Source organism: Marmota marmota, unplaced genomic scaffold, assembly GCF_001458135.2.
Source record: "Marmota marmota marmota unplaced genomic scaffold, marMar, whole genome shotgun sequence".
Taxonomy (NCBI): domain Eukaryota; kingdom Metazoa; phylum Chordata; class Mammalia; order Rodentia; family Sciuridae; genus Marmota; species Marmota marmota.
This window is the reverse complement of record NW_026000048.1, coordinates 7,014,493-7,035,305: the sequence shown is the minus strand read 5'-3', so window position 1 is coordinate 7,035,305 and position 20,813 is coordinate 7,014,493. Positions and strand designations below refer to the sequence as shown.

Below are 20,813 nucleotides of genomic sequence, written 5' to 3'. Positions count from 1 at the left end.
TTGCAGGGATTGGTGGGGCTTTCCTGGGCTGCCTGGTCTCCATCCAGATCGGCAGGGCTGTCTGGATACCCATTCTAAAAGACAGCATGTTGAAATTAATGAATAAGTAGAGCAACTGACTCAGATTACAGGAGCTGACTGTGGCCTCCTCTGAGACCTGGGGGAGGCTGCTGGTGGAAGAAGGTGTCTTGGAGAAGGTAGATTCCAGGTTGAAGGTTAGAATTCAAGAGGGCTTGCTGAGCATGGATGCAGAAGAATGAGGGCAGGGGCATGTCAACAAGGACAGGCTCATCTGTTGGACTTAATGGTGGGTGACAAGCACACGCATACTGCCAATCCAGTTGGGTAAGGTGCTCACAGAGGGCCTTGGAGAGAGGCCTGGTGTTGGATGTAGGGCTGAAGGTGGACCCTGATTGCACAGAAAAACCCTACTTTTAGTGCAGGAGGACAATTTGGTCATACCAGCAGTGTTAACCTCTCCTGGTGACCCTGGAAAGGGCAAATGTTTGAAAACTCCTAGTAAAACTCACCAGGATTAGCCCGAGAGCTCTGAACTAGATGGTTTCTACAGTATTGCTTGGGTATCAAAATTTCACAATTTCAAATTTTTTCTGATTAAGACGAGTTACAGTGAGCATCGTTCCTATTGTAGCCCCTTTGCTCAGTAGCTCTGTTGGTTGAATTGGCTTCCTGCTACTCTATAAACCCCCACAGACCACAAGCCACATCCTCTTCCTCCTCTCTGCATCTCCAACAAAGCATCAGAGTCGTATATTATTCCACTGGCACCATCAGCTCTCAGTCTGATACAGGAGCCTCTAGCTGCCCAGGGTTTTTGTGTATACACCGAAGAGCTGGTAAGGCCTCCTGTCCACCACGACCTAATTAGCAATCTGGCACCTACGCACCCTGAAACAACTCAGCAAGAAGACTTCAACACCCTCAGCCCTTTGGCTCAAAGTCTTTGATGCAATATAAATGGGTGGACACAGCACGGTTCATTTAATTACCCTGCCATTTTAACTGAATGCTCTTTGACTTAATTTTATCTCAATGAGTATAAAGCGTCGAGAGACTCACCCATAAACATGCAGTTGCCCCTGACAGTTTCTGGGAAGGAGCCCCAAGGGGCAGGGGATGGTGATTTACAGAATGCTAACAGTGCTGCAGAACAGCTTTGGCACCAGAAGTTTCTAGGGCTTAATTACTGCCTTTAAAATTTAAGCCAGAGTTAGACACTGAGCAGTACCCACCAGAGGAAAAGGGGCGGGGGAAGGGAGCATGACTGTATAGCTAACAAAAGACTTGTAAGAGGATGCCAGTGTTCTCCTTTCTCATCTAGTCTATAAAGACACCAACCTAAACAAGCCATTGTTCTTCCTATGGCCAATTTAATCCATTCTTTCTGTGGCCTACATTTTCCATATTAAAAAATCTAACCCCTTTGGATCCAACTAACTAACGTGTTCTATCCCAGAGGCTGTGACAATACTTATTTGCCCGTAAAATGGCACCAGAATTCCTTTCTCTGTTGCTTTTAGATAGTTTCTGACCAGGGATATAAAAATGCTAAGTAGTCTCAAAAAATCTTGCACAGTTTTAATTCTGTGAACCACCCTTTCCTTTTGCCCCTTAACTGTTAAAAATATACTATATTTTTAGGGGACCTCTGAGCTCTTATATAACAAACCCACAAATATTGCTTACCTGCTAGCTGTTTTAAGAACTAACAATTTAAGAGAAATTGAGGCATGAGCAGAGTCAAGGTCTGATGAGGACCCATGTCCTGGTTTACTTAGAAGGGTTTTCTTGCTGCGTCGCTACATGGTGGAGAGGTGAGAGGACTGTTTGGGGCCTCCTCTATAATTTAAAGCATTTGCACCCTTTCTCTTTCTTTGAAATGAGGAATCGCTTTTCATTAAGAGAAATTGGATAATCCGCACCCCCCACCCCAGTCTTTCATTTAATGGTAAAGGATGCCTCTTTGTTCCTTTTTGTACTTCAAGAATTTAGCAGCTTGGAGCCTGAGGGAAATATTCAGAAAACTAGTTACAGTCCTTAGGAGAGATGTAGAACTTGAGGAAATGGGTGCTGAGTTTCAAAGACAGCTAGACATACTGAAATCCACTTTCAGCAATCAAATGAAACATATTGGGAGATCTCTGGCATTGGGGAGTTCTGTGGAAAGAGGACCACGGGGGCAGGGGTGGTTCTCTTTCCACAGGTGGTTTTTACCTGGCTTACCTCATTTCTGGGACTTCCCGGCCCTCAATATGCTTCTGGCAGTATGAGACTGTGATTAGTTCCCCCAAGGACCCCCATGTCATTGGACAAGTGGTTACTGTTGCATTTTCTGTTTAACTATTGAATAACAGCTAAACCTTTGCCTTCCCTGAGGAAAGAGTTGCCTGACTTCTCCTATATGGCCATGGACACCTCCTTCTCTGCTGATTTTGTCATTATCACCTTTGTCACACCAAATTTCCTTCCAAAGAACAGTGAATTTTAGAGCTCAGGGAAGATGTTTGGTTTTTATAGCTGCACAACTTAGCACATAGTAGGTGCTCAACAAGTACTTTCTGGCTGTCTTAGTCCTTTGGGGCTTCTGTAACAAAATACCGTAAACTGGGTGGCTTATCAACAGCAGACATCTTTTTCTCTTAGTTCTCACAATCCAAGATCAAGGCACCAGAGTCCCAGTGTGTGGTGAGGACCCACATCCTGGTTCAGAGGTGGTGTCTCCTTGCTGTGTCCTCACATGGAGGGAGACATGAGAGTGTTCTCTAGGTCTTTTAAAAGGGTGCTAATCCTATTTGTGAGTGCTCTGCCCTGAAAACCTAATCACCCCCAACCCCAATGACCCACCACCTCATATTATCCATATCACTTTGGGGTTAGGTTTCGACGTCCAAATTGGGGAGAACACAAATATTTAGAGCACAGCACTGAGAAGAGTATTCTCAGTTGCAGGAGCTCCTTTATTCTTGCTTGTTTTATATGCCAACATTCTGTACCTATAATATCAATATTCTGGTATTATAAAGAAATACCTGTCAAAAGTCTTGCAGGTCATTCTATAGTATCTCCTGAGGGAAGGGATTGATGCTGACCTGAAAGTTTTAGTTTTCCCAGGAGGCAAGGTATGAAGAAATTGAATGTGACTTAAGAGCCACCCAGGTATGTTAATATGACATGAAATGGATAATAGTGATATAACAATGTGGTTGAAAAGCCACTGCCAAGGAAGGACTGTCACTGAGCAGGGTTCTGAAGGAGGAAAAGAAAATCATTTCACAGAACAGAACTGTGCTGTGCTACAAGCTTCCTCAGCAGATTAAACGTATGAGCCGCATTGCCCTTAGTGGGCTCCCTGTCCATTATCCCACCAAGTCCTTTGATCCTTGCTGCACACTGTGTCAATTACATGCTCTGGGATTTATGTCAAATTTGCCAGGAGCCAGAGACTGACCTGAGATTGTGAATGAGAAGAGTGAATTCCCAAGTATGAACAGCGGAGAATGATATTTGCTTTCTGTGGGGTGTGTGTGTGTGTGTGTGTGATGTAGCAATTGGAAGGAATTGAAGGTTTTGTATCTTTGGTATCATTTTTTTTTAAATGAATTTGTTTCAAGATTGAAAGACTCAAAGGAAATAATCTAGATCATCTAATTATAGTCATCTCTCAGGTTAGCTCCAGGATCCCCCTCCCCAGGAAAAATCTATAGATATTTTTATAAAATGGCATAGTATTTGTATATAATATCATTCTGTATACTTTAAATCATCTCTAGACTATTTACAATACCTATAACAATGGAAGTGCTATGTAAACAGTTGTTATGCTGTACTGATTAGGGAATAATGTCAAGGAAAAAAGTCTATACGTGTTCAGCACAGTCTCAAGTTTTAAAAAAATATTTTTGATCCACAGTTGGCTGACTACATGGATACAGAGGGCTGACTAGATATGTTTGTAGTCTATCCAAAAGCATTGTGGGAAAGGGACCAGGTCACTGATTCAGCCAAACTGGGCCTCCATCTTGGTACCATGTCTATTGGTTAATCTTGAGAATATCTTATCACCTCTCTGGGCTTTAATAATCTCATCCATAGAAAAAGTAGTTTAAATTGAATGATCTTTTTCCAGTATCAAAAATCTGCAACATAATGTCTCATAGTGTTGTAAACGCTGTAACAGAACATTCCCATTTTCTAATTTACTTTATTTTACATTATGAAAGTGTAAGTAGTTAATAAGCAGCAACTGCCTTTTAACTCCAAGTTTTAGGGAGTGAGATCTCCACTCAAAATATTTTCACATATAACTTATTAGATAAAGACATAAAGGAGGGAGAGAGGACATCAAATAAGGTATGTTCAATATTCATTATGCTATGTTCTTTGTGATCTTAAAAGATGGACAGTTTCACTGAGTAAATATCTACCCTGAGCAAAATTTTCAGTAGTTACATTCCAGAAAATGCACTCTTTGAAGCACTAGAATCCCTTATTTTTATTTTTCCCCAAATATTTTCAAAACCAGTATGAGCGAAGTATTATTGACATACAAATAATTCCCATTTTCATAAGGCTCTATGGTCTTAACAATGAAATAAACAGTGAATAGTGTAAAGTACACTGTATTTTTGCTATATTTCTTATAATTTTGAAGTTATTTGTGATCACAGATTGAAAAATCCTTCAATTAGTGGGTACAGGCAGTAAGAAGCATAGAGATTTATTTTTCAATAATCAAATAAACGAGTAGTGAAAAGTTGGGGGCAGTGGATGCCTACGTTTTATAGATGAGTATTATGGGTTGGATCTGGAATGTCCCCAAAGGCTCATGTGTTGAAAGTTTAATCCCCAATGTAGCAGCGCTCAGAGTGGGGCTTTTGGAAAGCTATAAAGCTTCTTACCTCATCAGTGGATTAATCCATTGACAGATTAATCACTTAATGACATTAGTGGGAGGTGGTAGAAACTGTAGAAGGTATAATCTAGTTGAAGAAAGTGAGTTCTTGGAGGTGTGACCTTGGGGACTATATCTTGTCCCCAGCTCCACACCCCTTCCTGGCTGCTATGAGCTAAGTCATCTTTCTTCTCCACATTCTTCCATCATAATGTTCTGCCTCGTCTTGAGTCCAAAGCAGTAGAGCCAGCAAGATTAAGACCTCTGAAACCACGGGCCAGTATAAATATTCCTTCGCTTAAGTTGTTCATATCAGGTATTTTGATCATAGTGCTGAAAAGCTGACTCACAGAAAATTCATACTAGGACTAGCCTTATTGAAATGACTGTAACTGATCCTGTAGTTTAGATGTTTGGAACTGGTTTACAGGAGGAATTAGGAAGGGTTTGGAGACGCATGATAGAGAAGACTTCGAATATTGTAAATGGAGCTTAACGGGCCATACTGAGGTGAACTTAGAAAGACCAACATGCTAATAGGACTGTGGACAGTAAAGAAGGTTCCCATGAGGTTTCAGATAAGAATAAGGACTCTATTGGGAATTTAAATAGAGGTAATCCATGTAACATTCTGGCAAAGAACTTGTCTACATTTTGTCCATGTTCTGAATTTCGTGTGAGACTAAATTTAAAGGTGATGGATTCATTAATCTGGTGAAGAAAAATCCAAGGCAATGCAGCATTCAGGCTGTGGCACTGGTATTGCTGGATGCCTTTGGAAAGATTTAGAATGATATTTGGTAACAAAAAGCACAGTAGAAAGACTTTTAAAAACTGAAATTTTGCCAGAAAAGAAATACTTGTAAAATTGGGGCCAAAGAAGGTGTGGTTGCTGAAGAGATCAGTTGCTAAAGAGAAACTAAGGACTTTGCACTGAGAAAATAGGAAAGGGGTTTGGGGGTCATCTCAGGAATCAGTAAGGCCCTATGCTTCACAGGCTCAAGGGTATAAAAGTGAAAACTTGAAATATTTTGTTTTGAGAAGAGTGCCACAAGACTGTCCTGCTTACATAGAGCTGCCTAAAAAAAATTTTTCCAAAGGTTTCTTTTCACTGTGTTTAGACTTGCAGACTCAGAGCCACTTCAGCCATGAGCCAAGGGAGCCCAGCTGCTGCTTCCACCAGCAACAGGATTTGGTGTTATTCACATGGTGCTGACTTTACAGGCATGAAGTATGCAAGAGTTATAGGATCACAGAGACTAGATTTCCCAGGAAGGCCAGGGAGACCAGACAATGTGCATCAGCTGAAGCTGTGACGATACTCCAGGAAATTAGAGATGCCAGGACCATGGAATGTCTGTCAAGGAAAGCTGCAGACAGGGAACAGAAGCAGCCCCAAAGAGAAGCATGTGAATGCAATTGGTATGGCCATAAGGAAGGGTTGCCCAAGCCCTCTGGGGCTCCATCTCACCATCATGTGCTGAATACTGGACATGGAATTTCAAGACTTAGTCTTTCCCCTTCAGAGCTTTGGTCTTGCTTTGGTCTGATCCTTCCTAGTACCTTCTTTCTCCCTTTTGGAATGGAATCTTTAACCTATGCCAGTCACACTATTGGAACATAAATACATTGGAAGTATGTAGCTTGCTTTTAGGTTTTTATAGGAGTTCACAGCTAAGAATTGCCTTGATTTGGACTTGGACCTCTTGGAAATGATTGAACTGTTGACTCTGGGGGCACTTGGGACTGGATATATTTTGCATTGTGAGATGGAAATGAGCCTTTGAGATCCAAGTATGGATATGGATCCAAAATTCGTGTGTTGAAGCATTGGTCTCCAATACAGCAGTGTTCAGAGGTGGGGATCTCGTAAAGTGATTGGATCATAAAGAATCTGACCTCATTCATAGATTAATCAATCTACTGATAGCTGAATGGTCTAATGGTCTAATGGTGTAGGTTTTGGGAAGTGGGACCTGGTTGAAGGAAGTGGGTCTTTTGAGGCATGTCCTGGGAGACTATATCTTGTCCCTGGCCCTTTCCTCTCATTCTCTGCGTTCTAACTTAGCATCTTTCCTCTGCCAGGCCCTTTTACACCGATATTCTGCTTCATCTCAGAATCAAAGCAATCGAGCCAGCCCACCAGGGACTGAAATCTCTGAAACAATGAGCGAAAACAAATCTTCTTCCTTTTAAGTTGCCTCTGTCTTGTATTTTCCCTCTGCAATAAAAAGCCAACTAACACAATGGGTAAATGAATTTAAATAAAAAGACTTGAATTTATTAAACAAAATTTAATGTAGGTAGGGGAAGAATTAGGGCTTCTGACTATCTAATTTGATCTTCAGCCTTAAAAACTAAAACCTCTGTGTCAGACTGGGGCTTATTAGTTGGGGAGTCTACATCTGGGCTGAAAAGCTCTCCATGGTGTAGATCCCGGGCTGTGAAGGGAAGAATTTTAGTTTAGTGGAAAGAGTGAGTGGTTGAAAAGGGGTTTTTACAAAATTTTAAGGTTCTATGATTAAACAGAGATAATCAGTCTTCAAAGCTCTTATTGTAACCCCTGAGTTAAATTATAGTGTAACTATAATTCCAGAACTCTCTGAACTGCACCCACATATTATTCTCTACATAGATCTTTAACTATAATAGCTATTCATTAGTTCAAGAGACCTCTGCTTTTATATGAATCACAGTTTAGTGAGTATAGAAAAAGGTATTCATTCTCCATAGCAGCTACTTCATTGGAACAATTTAAAAAAAAATTACACTCTGACCTTTTGAAAATGAAATAGAAGTTTCAAAAGTTTTATTAGATGTTATCTGAAAAGCTGTTATCTTGTTTTGCTTCTTGATTATTTTAAGCGGTACTTATGCTAGTATATAGAATCTCAGGCTTGAATAGGAAGATTAGCTATAAATAAACACTGTACAAATGATACCTTCAAGGGGACAAACAATAAAACCTGCTGTGGTGAACTCATGCTGGGTGAGGGAAGACCATGAAAGGGACCCAGAGGTCTTCTACAAAGGAGTAGAAGAAAAGAGATGGCAGCCGGAGTGAGACCCCCTTACCTAGAAGTTATTTTGGCTATAACCATAAATGCAGGAGTAATTGTCCTTGGATTATAGAGGTCTCAGGGTTTAATGGAAAGAAAATTATCATTAAATGCCAATGTTTAGGATACAGATGTAAAGAAAGGGCTGGGACAAGTGTTGGCACTGAAGTCTGGATATGAAAGATTTTATTAGCCAGCTTTCTGTTATTGTAACAAAATTCTTGAGATAATTAATTAAAAGTATAAAATTTTTATTTTGGCTCATAATTTTGGAGATTTCAGTCTATGGTCAATTGACATTTTTGCCTTCGGCCTATGATGAGGGCACACATCATGGTGCCAGCATATGGGGAAACCATTCAGCTCTTGAATGATATGCAAAGAAGAAAGGAAGAAGAGGGGCCAGGTCCAAATTTCCCCTTCAAGGCATACTCCTAGTGACCAGAAGAACTCCCACTAGGCCTCACCTCTTAACATTTCCACCATGTCCATAGAGCAACGAGCTTGGGAATAAGCCTTTAACACCTAGGTTTGGGAGAACATTTCTGATCCAAAACATCTAAGATGGAGATACTAATTTAAGCAACACTATTGTTCTTTCTTGGGAACACTGTGATAACTAGGGACAAATGGCACACAGAGGGTTTCTCCATCAATGAGAAATCTTTACATGTCTTTTCATTAGACTCTTTAACTTTGAGTACCTGAAAGTTCAAAGGTAAGTCAGCATCTAGCCACAGGGCTCCAGAACTGACTTTAAACAAAGCAGCAGGAAGAGTAGAAATCTGCCAGATGCAAGTGCATAAAGGCACGGATAGAAAAGTCTTCCGTGTATAGAAAGAATCTTTGCAATTCTATTTATATCAAAAATATATCTTAGGAGAAAGAAGATGGAGGATCAGAGGATGGGTGCACTTCCCAGCAGCTCTTTAGCTCAAGATGTAAAATGTGGGAGGACTGCTCCTCATCAAGGTGGGTAACTAAGAGATCACACTGAACTTCAATATTGGACAGCAAAAGAAACCATGGCAACATAGACAGTGAGAAACTTCTGACCTGCTATAAGAATACATTCAAGATGTGTCAGCTTGGCTGATGGCTGTGATGGCAGTGGTGGCTGTGGCTGCTGAGGGAGAGGGAGAAAGAGGAGAATGAGATGAAGGAAATACTGGCTTGGGGGAACTTGCAGAATGTAGAGGGAGGCTGATCTTAATGGACCCAGAGTTTGTGGGGGAAGTTGTTGAGTGTAACCACAACCCAAATAACTCAATCCATGGGTGGATAGTTCAGTGGGAACCAGGTTGCTGGCATGGAGACCATTTATAATCATTGTGTGGCTGCAAGCAGAGGCAGGAGATTAGAAACTCATACAGGAAGTAGCCAACTGACCCAGCAGTCACCTATTATGACCCCACAATGTGCCTGGACAAGTGTGGCCAAAACTGGCACAAATAGAATTGTGCCTAAGGCAATCCAGCCTCAGAATACCAAGGAGAGAGAGCTCCTTTCATTTCTGGTGTCCCATAAGAAGACACCAATAATGGTCAGACAGGAGCATCTGCACTCCTGGTCTAATCCTGGGTAATTCACATCCGTAGTGTTGAATGTGAGAACTATGGAAGTTTTAGACTCTGCACCCTAAAAGTGGAATTTTGGGGAGGCATTAGAGACACAGATATGCAGCAAAGATTAGCATCTCTCCAGAAACACAGGGTGTGAATAAAATCTCAAATACCCACCAACAGAGTTCCAAAGGTTGGCCAAGACTGATGCCAATTTGAATGATTGGCACCAGACTCATTATGGAAGTTTACAACTTGCCAGCACTCCCCAGTCTATCCCATCCTGCACTGAGTGTCAGGGAAGCTGAGAGCTGCTGCAACCAGCTTTGGCTCTCAGCCACAGTGACTGGAAACTTGGTGAGGAACACACATACATTGGGCTTAGCAACCCCCCAGCCCTAGTTCCAACACAGAGCCCCAGAATAAATTCAATGAATGAAAATCCATCCCTGCCTATAGTTTTTGACCACCTCAACAGAAACATTACCTTTATTTCTCATTAAGAATTTTTATATATTTTTCTATTCCTCCCAATTTTTTTATTCATTTTTATTTTAATTTAATTTTTTAAAAAAATTTATCTTATTGTATTATTTTTTCTATTCTGTGTGATTGTGCTTGTGTGTGCAAGCATGAGAGTTGACTTCATAGATAGGTTTGAACTATGTGTGTGTGTGTGTTGTGTGCCTGTGTGTATGTGTGTGTGTAGTTTTACTTTCATTTTAATTGCTTCCTTCTTTACCCATTTATTATTTTGCCTTGGTTTGACTTAGGTGGGGTAAAATTATACGTGAGTTCGAATTGTTTTGATTGTACATTTGTTTGTACTTTGGTTTCTATTCCTTTTATTACCACTTCTTCCCTCATCAATATCCAATTTTTTTTCTCTTCTGTGTTCCTCTCTTTTGTTATTTTATTATTCTTAGTAATTTTTTACTCTTCCTTGTATATAGCTATCATCTGCCACCTATCCTTCCTTCCTCTGCTCTGTTCACTTTTTAAATATTACAAACTTTACTTTGCTGTCCCACCCTATTTTATCTTCACTTAACAAACTCTAATCCAACTATTTGATAGAACTACATAGCTTATGTAATTCCTACCTCATTCATGTTGTTGTGATTATTAATGCAGTGACACAGTAGACATCTGCTGTTTAATGTCTGATCTAGTTCATGGTTGGTTATTGAGGGTACCGATTGTTAAATGCTCACCCCAAATTCCTGTACAGGTGGTAATTAGTGTTATAGATGTCAAAGTAGAAACAAGGCATTTTTGTTAATGCTGTACCTCTGTTGTTAACAATGTTGCTCTTCCTGACTTCCCCCTTCCTCTAAAAGTGGCTGGAAAGTGATTGGGGCACTTCAAGTTCACTGAGCAGAGGTTCTGATGCTGAACAATACTTACAACTTAGCTAAGTGCTAGTCAACTTCACTCCACACATGACCTAGCCCTGCTTGTGCCTCAACAATGCTTCAAACCAGAGAATAGGGGAGACAAACCCCCCAAACTAATAACTAGGCCAACAACCAACCATTAGCAATCAGAGGGGGACCTCAGGTCCTACTCTTGGACATCTACTCATACATCAAAAACAGAGAGAAGCCTCAGAACAAAAATAACTACGCACAAATTGTCATACATGAAAAGAGGGAGGGGAACCCATCTTAACTGATGAACAAGTCCAAGACTTCTGAAAATATGAGGAAACAGGTAAACAAATCTCCCCTCAAAATTCATAATCGCCCAACAAAGGAATCCACAGATATGGAAGTGAATGGAATTCCAGAGAAAGACTATAAAAACTGATTATTAAAATATTCATTAAGCTAGAAGAAGATGTAATCAGGAATTAAGAGAGCAATACAGAGGATGACATTTCAACAAAAAAAGTGGAGATATTGAAAAGAAACCAATTAGAATTCTTGGAAATGAAACACACAATGAATCAAATTAAAATTTCACTTGAAAGCATCATTAACAGATTAGCTTGTGTAGAAAATAGAACTTCAAGCCATGAAGACAGGGCGTATGAACTTGAATACTCAATATGCAATAAAGAAAATAAAAAGAACATGACGAGGACCTAAAAGAATTCTGGGACAATATCAATAGAGCAAAACAGGTCACTGGGATAGAAGTGAACATGGGGATCCAGGCTAAAGTGTTAGGAGCAGCTTCAGTGAGATAGCAGCAGGAAATTTCCCCTGTGTTAGAAATGAAATGGACTTTCACATACAGGATGCATATAAGACTCTAAATAGACCCAATCAAAACAGAACCTCAGTGGCGCACGCTTGTAATCTCAGCAGCTCAGGAGGCTGAGGCAGGAGGATTGTTGAGTTCAAAGCCAGCCTCAGCAAAAGCAAGGTGCTAAGCAAAATCAGTGAGCCCTGTCTCTAAATAAAAAATACAAAATAAGTCTGAGGATATGGCTCAGTGTTCAAGTGCCCTGAGTTCAATGCCCAGTACCCAAAACAAAACAAAACCTCTCCAAAACATATCATAATCAAAATGGCTAACATAGAAAATAAGAAAAGAATGACAAAAGCCACAAGATGAAAACCTGAGGTCACCTTTAGAGGCAAATCAATAAGGCTCACTTCTGACTTCTCAATTCAAACCCTAAAATCAAGGAGGGCCTGGACTGTGATATTTCAATCTCTAAAAGAAAGCAACTGACAGCCAAGATTGTTATATTCAGCAAAGCTAGCTTTAAAAACAATGGAGAAACAAAAACTTTCCATGAAACTAAAAGAATTCATGACCACCAAGCAGCACTACAAAGACTACTCAAAGATATACTGCACACAGAACAACCCCCAAACAAACCCCAAGCCTCCCAAATAGGTGAAGATCACTAGGAAAACAACCAACTAAATAAAAATCAAGGCAGAATTAAAATATAGAAAATAAACCAAAATGGCACAAAACAATAAACATCTGTCCACAAAAATGCTGAATGTAAATGGTCTCTACTCCCCAGTCAAAAGACTTAGGTGTGAAGAATGGACTTAAAAACAAGATCCAACTGTGTGCTGTTTGCAAGAGATTCATCTAATAGGCAAATACACCCATTGGCTAAAGAAAAGGATGGAAAAAAATATTCCATGAAAATTAAGTCTGGAAACAAGACAGACTAGCGATTCTCATTTCTGACAAAGCAGATTACAAAGCAATAATTAATCAGAAGAGAGAAAGAGTACCACTACCTACTGGTAAAGAGAACAATCCAACAAGAAGGTATAATAAAAGTAAGTATATATCTCCCAAATGTTACTACACCTAATTATATAAAAATAATACTTCCTGAAATTAAAACCCACATAGATCCCAATCAATAATACTGGGTCATTTCAACACACCTTTATCATGAATAGACAGGTCATTCAAACATAAAATCAATAAAGATATTTCTGGCCTAAATAATACTATAAATCAAATGGAACTAATAGATACCTACAGAACATTTCACCCCCAAACACTTGAATTTACTTTATTCTCAGCAGTTCATGAAAATTTTCCAAACTAGACCATATTCTAGGTTGCAATATTAAGTCTTAGCAAATACAATAAAATTGATAGAATCCCATGCATTCTATCATTGATCATAATGGAGTAAAACAAGAAATCCAGAATAAGAAAAATAATAGAAACCTTGTAAACACATGAAGATTGAACAATACTGTTTTTTTTTCAAGAAGGTATACTCTTTACAAACACTGTTAAAATATTACACAAAACACATTCAAGAGGCAAGTAATTTTAATGCAAGTCCTTGTATGGCAATCTAAATTTATTGAACTACTGATGTTGAGTTATACAAAATTATGCCACTTCAAATAAGGCTTTTAGTATATATTTGGCCATCCAAAATAGTTGTAACATCAGGTTGGCCAATACTGTGGCTCCCTGTTGGATAGGCACATGATCTTTACCCCCAAATATTAATGCATACAAAGCAGGAAGGCATTGTTAAATAAAACAGCAATAGTTATAGCAAATTAGGCCTTATCACTGATTACATGTGATTAAAATTACCTCTCACATTCACATCCACAGTGCTCATCCATCATTTAACATCTCAACCAAAATGTTACACTTGTGAAACAATCACCTACAGGCAAAAATACTAAACCTGTATATTTGGTATTGCAAATACAATTATGCATGAGTAGGCAAGGGATTCACAGTAAGAATCTACAGCTGCAGAGGACTGAAAATTATTTACAAAAGTTGTTGTCATTAAAGAAATGTTTGAAAATATAGACTTTTTGTTGTAGGCCCCCACTGTACACACAACTACAAACATTGTTCCCTATATAAACAAGAAAGAAAACACATAATAAAGAGATTTGAAAACTCTAGACAGTTCCTTCCAGATAGAGGTTAATCTTAGATATGAAAAGGACTATTTTAAAGACAAGATCACTGTCTCCACAGGTTTCTGAAAAACAAACAAACAAAAAAACTATGTAGCTGTGTTAATTTTAGTGCTTATTTTGTATAATACAATGATAATGATCTTGAATTTAAAACAAAAATCATAATAAACTGTAAGTATCAAAGAAGCAAAGTTATTTGGAGTAGTCTATATAGGAAGTAATAGGACTTTCTTTGGTTATGCTAAAATAGTGGTGCTTTCATAATTTATACTATTGTACTCTCCAATACAAAGTATGGGGTTTGTTAAAATATACAGTACAACATTTTCATACATGCACAGCATTTTTGGATGCACAATGTTTCTTAGCAGTAATACTGGATATAGCCTCTGGTTTTACCAACTGCATACACTAGGATTATTATATAAGTAAAAATCTCTCTTGCGATACTGAAAAGTGATTACAATGTGCAAACTGATAGAGTAGCTTTCATCCATCTCTTAAAGGGTACCACCATAGAAAGTCCATTTAGGATGTCGGTAGGTTTTTTGTTTGTTGTTGTTTGTTTGTTGAGTATTTGTTTTAATTGTAGGTGTATGCAATAACCTTTATTTTATTTTTATGTGGTGCCGAGGATCAAACCCAATGCCTCACGTGTGCTAGGTGAGTGCTTTACCACTGAACCACAATCCCAGCCCCAAATTAGCCAATCCCCAAAAAGCAAATGGCAAATGTTTTCTCTGATATAAGGAGGCTGACTCATAGTGGGGTAGGGAGGGGGAGCATGGGAGGATTAGATGAATTCTAGATAGGGAAGAGGGGTGGGAGGGGGCAGGAGATTAGCAAGGATGGTGGAATGTGATGGACCCCATTATCCAAAGTGCATGTATGAAAACTCGAATTGGGTGTCAACATACCTTATATACAGAGATATGAAAAATTGTGGTATGCATGTGTAATAAGAATTGTAATGCAAAAAAAGTACATGTATAAAGGCATGAATTGTCATTAACATACTTTATATACAAAGATATGGAAAATTGTACTCTATATGTGTAATAAGAATTGTAATGCATTCTGCTGTCGTGTATTTAAAAAAATAAAATCAATTAAAAAAAAGGTGTCAGTAGGTTTAACAAAGTTGAAATGCTGGTGCTTTTGACTTGGGCAACAGTTCTTCATACTTGACTCAGAGCTACAATGCATTTATTAGATGGAAGCAGCTGACATCATGACTTTTTGTGGGCTTCCCCAGGCACTGGAGTCTTTCTTTTAATTTGCTGCACTAGGTCATAAAATATTTCATTAACATTTATTTTTTATTTTGCAGAAGATTCTAAGAATGCACAGTTGATCCACTGTCTTGATAGATTTTGACCTTGTTCCTTTCCTACAACTCTTTCATCTTCCAAGTCACACTTATTACTAACCAGAATCATGGGAATGTCATCAGTTTCTTTAACGTAAGAATCTGTTTTCTTAGATCTTATAAATCATTAAAGGTGGACTATGCTATGATGGAATAAACTAAAGCAAAGCCTGTCTATTTTTCATGTACAAATTCCTCCTTGCTGTGAATTATTTGGTTCCTGCAGTATCCAAGATTACAATAATACATTGTTGTGCATCTATTTCAACTTGCTTTCTGTAAGAATCTTTTCTCATAGGATATTTTTCAGCAAAAATTCATTGAACACATTGTACAGGCAGAGCAGACGTTCCAACCCCTTCTGAACCAAGAACAACTAGTTTATATTCAGGCATGTTTCAAATTTGTCAGAAAAGTACTTTTTATACTGTTGCTTACTTCTCACAGACAGTATCACCCCATATTCCCTCCAGGTTGCTGCTCTGGGTACCACAGGGGTAACCCCTGCCACTCCAGCTGGTTTCTGAACAACAATTTTTTACATGAAGAATGATCATAGAAGAAATGAGAATTTCTTAGAAACAAATGAAAACAGAGATGCAATATATTACAATCTTTGGGATAGTATGAAGGCAGTTCTAAGAGGAAAATGTATAGTATTAAAGGCCTACATTAAAAAAAAATAGAAAACCCCCAAATAAATAATCTAATGGTCTAACTCAATGCCTTAGAAGAGGAAGAACAAACTAATTCAAAATAAGTAGAAGATAGGAAATTATTAATAGTAGAAGAGTTGAAATTAATGAAATTAAGAATAAAAAGCAACACACAGGATCAATGCTACTGACTTCATTCTTCAAAAAGATAAAGATTGACAAACCTTTAGCCAAACCAACGAGAGAGAGAGAGAGAGAGAGAGAGAGAGAGAGAGAGAGAGAGACTCAAGTGAACAAAATTAGAGATGAACAAAATTAGAGAAAATGAGATATCACTAAAGACACCTCTGAAATCCAGAGGATCATTACAAACTATTTTGAAAATTTACATTCTAATAACTGGAAAGCCTAGAAGACATTGACAAATTTCTAGACACGTATGACTGCCCAAATTGAACCAGAAAGAAGACCTAAATAGACCGATATCAAGTAATGAAATTGAAATATTGATTAAATACCTTCCAACAAAAAAGAGCCCAGGGCAAGATGGATTCATAGTTGAGTTCTATCAGACCTTTAAAAAAGAACTAACACCAGTCTTTCTCAAATTATTCAGTGAACTTGAAAGGGGGGAACACTCACAAGCATATCTATGAAGCCAGTATTACACTGATACCAAAACCAGACAAAGACACATCCAGAAAAGAATACCACAGACCTATATCCCTGATTTACATAGATGGAAAATTTTTAATAAAATATTAGAAAATCACATTAAATCACATCAATGTCAGGATAAAACCAAAAGACTATATCTATCCATAAAACTCTAATAAAAATATATCAAGAAGATAACACACCATGAGCAAGTGGGTTTCATCTCAGGGATGCAAGATTGGTTTAACACATGCAAATAAATAAATGTAATTCACCACATAAATAGAATTAAGGGCAAGAATCATGATTATCTCATTAGATGCAGAAAAGACCTTAGATAAAATCCAGCCCCCTATATGTTGAAAATACTGGAAAAACTAAGGATAGAAGGAACTTACCTTAATATTATAAAGGCTCTGTTTGGCAAACCCAAAGCCCACATCATTTTGAGTTGAGAAAAATTGAAAACATTTCCTCCAAAATCAGGAATGAGACAGGATGTTCACCCTTAACACTCCTACTTAATATAGTTCTTGAAACTCTGGAAGGAAACTAAAGGGGTACAAATAGGAAAAGAAGAAGTCAAATTATCTTTGTTGATGACATGGTCCTATATCTAGAAGACCCAAAAATTCTACCATAAGACTTCTAGAGCTGATAAATGAATTCAGCAAAGTAGCAGAATACAAGATTAATATTCATAACTCAGTAGGTCTCCTGTAGTCCAGTAGTAATTATTTTGAGAAAAAAATCAGAAAAAACTATCCATTCACAAATACCTCAAAAATATTCTCAGGAAATCATCTGACCAAGAAGGTGAAAGATCTCTATAATGAAAATTAGAGAACACTGAAGAAAGAAATTGAAGAAGACCTTAGAAGATTGGAAAAAACTCTCACGTTCTTAGATAGGCAGAATTAATATTTTTCAAAATGGCCATACTACCAAAAGCACCATACAGATTCAATGCATCAAAATACCAATCATGTTCTTCACAGAACTAGAAAAAAACTATCCTAAAATTCATTTTTAAGAATAAGAGAAACAAAATAGTCAAAGCAATCTTGAACAAGAACAGTGATGCAGGAGGCATAACAATACACGATCTCAAATTATACTACAGAGGTAGTAACAGAAATGGCATAGTTGGCATCAAAATAGATATGAATACAAATAGAATAGAATAGAAGACACCCACCATACTTACAGCCATCTGACACTTGACAAAATGGGAGGCAAAAAATATGTTGTAGAAAAGACAGACTTTTAAACAGATGATGCTGGGGAAACTAGATGTGAATATGTAGAAGAATGAAACTAGATCCCTATCTCTCACCTTGCTCAAAACTCAAAGTAGATTTAAGACTTAGGAATTAGAAGAGCAACATTGAAAATGATAGAAGAAAACATAGGGTCAACATTCCACCATAATGGTGCAGACACCCACTTCCTTAACAAGACCCTGAAAGCTCAAAAAGTAAAGCCAGCAATCAATAAGTGGGGTGCCATCAAATTAAACAGCTTCTGCACAGCAGAGGAAATGATTATGAGCATGAAGAGAGGACCTACAGAATGGGAGAAAATCTTTGCCAGTTTCTCCTCTGATAGGGAATTAACATCCAGAATATATAAAGTATTCAAAAAGCTTAGCAGCAAAAACCCAAATAGCCCAATCATTAAATGGATAAAAGAACTAAACAGATATCTTTCAGAAGAAGAAACAAAAAAGGGCCTTATCTATATGAAAAAATGTTCAATATCTCTAGAAATCAGAAAAATGCAGATCAAAATTACACTAAAATTTTTGTCTCACTCCAGTCAGTATGGCAACTATCAAGAATACTATTATTACCACTACTCCTACTACTGCTAATAGATGCTGGTGAGAATGTGGGGCAAGGGGTACACTCATCTTATGAGTGGGACTGCAAATTAGTGCAAGTGCTCTAAGAGCAGATTGGAGATTCCTCAGAAAACTGAGAATGGAGCCATATGACCCACTCCTTGGTATTTATCCCAAAGAATTAAAATCAGAATTACTGGAGGGATATAGCCACATCAATTTTTATATCAGCATAATTCACAATAGCCAAGTTATGGAAATAGCCCAGATGCCCGTCAATAGATGAATGGATCAAGAAAATGTTGTATATATTTATACAATGGAGTTTTACTCAACCATAGATAAGAATGAAATTTCAGCATTTGCCAAGTAAATGGATAGAGCTAGAAAACATCACGCTAAATGAAATAAGCCCAGACTCAGAAAATTAAGGGTTGAATGTTTTCTTTCACATATGGAAGCTACAGCAAAATGAGGAAGAAAAGGGATAGGGAGTAGGATATCATAAAAATATAGGGAAGATAAATAGAGTAGAAGAAGGAGACTGAGAGGAAGGGAAAAGGTATGAGAAAGGTGAGAAAAGGTGGAATGAATTTAACAAAATCACACTATGTGCATGTATAAATATACCATAGCAAATTCCACCTTTATGCATATGTAAAAAGCACCAAATAAAAAATATACACAATGGAATATTACTCAGCATTAAAAGAGAATAAAATTATGGGATTTGCAGGTAAATTGATGGCATTGGAGAATTTCATGCTAAGCAAAGTAAGCTGATCCCCAAAAAACCAAAGGCTGAATGTTCCCTCTGATAAGTGAATGGTGCTCCATAATTGGGGGTGGAGAGAGAATAGAGAAACCAAATTTGATTGGGCAAAGAAGAAGGAGAAGAGAGGAGGGGGTATGGGGGCAGAAAAGATGGTGGAATGGGATGGACTTATTATCCTAGGTACACATATAACTGCACACATGGTGTGACGCTAGATCGTGTACAGAGAAATGAAAAGTTGTGCTGCAATTGTGTACAATGAATCAAAATGCATTCTGCTGTCATATTAATTAAAATAAATTAATTAAATAAAAATAAAAAATAAATAAATGTACGAGTGAAAGGCTGACCAGTAAAGTAGAGGAAGGAGAACAGGGGGAGGGAGGGGAAGAGGGAGAAGAGGAGCCCCGAGTTCTGAAATGGACTAAATCAAATCCCATGCGTGTATGATTTTGTTGAAATAAACTCAACTATTATGTATAACTATAATGCACTTATAAAAGAAAAAAATCCACTGTGTTCTTTCTTTCCTTACTGGCATGTTTAAAGCTTCCTTATTTTGTGTATTTGAAAGTTTAATGAATGTACTGTTTACTTCTGTTTCTTTTAATAAAGATGCATGTCATCTGGGAAAAAATATATTTTTAAAAAATCCGTCTTTGGATAATATTAAATGTTTCAAACTAACATTTGGTCTGCAAATCGGACAGATGGTCCTGTGGCAGGATGGTTTCTGACTTGCCTCTCGTTCCCGAGGGTCTGCCCATCCCTCCTCTGCTGGCTTCTCCACACTAGGGTATGGTTCAGTTCCTTTGTGCCAGGGAGGTACTCTTAACCAATTCCATCCTCTGAAATAGTAGAGTAGAAAATATCCTTTGTGAGAAGACAAGCATGCCTGTCAAGATCTTTTCTATTATACACAGGTCTGCTGTGGCAAAGTATTAGAAGAGTTGTGAAATGGAAAGATATGTGGTTTTTTTTTTCAAAAGTCAAGTGCTCCAAATTGTTGACCTTTCTGGTGCTGACAAGTAGCTGTCGGAGTGTGCTAGCTCACAGTAATAAATGCACACAATCTACCCTTTTTGGTAAATGTAACTTAACAGTGGAAATAAATAATGGCCTTTTTGAAAGGATCTTATACTACTGAAAGAGCATTTTGAAAAAGGATTTTGGGGAATGTTTCTAATGTGACATTTCTGAGGAAAATGATTGAAGTGAATCACTTAGGGAGATTTTCATATTTTCATGCTTAAAAGCTTGGAAACAAATTTCTAACCAGTTTGAAAATTTTAAACAAAAGCATTTCACAGGCTTTGAACCCATTTGTTAAAAATGTAAAAATGCAGAACCTTCTGATTCATAACTAGATTGGCTGACATCTGGGAAGAGAGAAATTTATAAACTGAATTTTAATAAATGTGTATATTTGATAGAAGGGACTCAAAACCAAAGGTTTCAGGAGCAACCTGGTTTATAACAGCACTAACTGCACACTGGGAAACAGGCAGAATTTGGATGCAGAGCTACATGTTGCTAAATTCACAAAGTATTTAACCAAAAATTTCAAAAATTATAATATGTATTCAAGCATATCA

At 37.9% G+C, this 20,813-nt stretch overlaps 1 pseudogene; it reads right to left on the bottom strand.

Annotated features, from left to right (window-relative positions):
- Window positions 1–15,096: 15,096 nt before the first annotated feature.
- LOC107150284 lies at window positions 15,097–15,682 on the bottom strand (annotated as a pseudogene).
- Window positions 15,683–20,813: the final 5,131 nt, after the last annotated feature.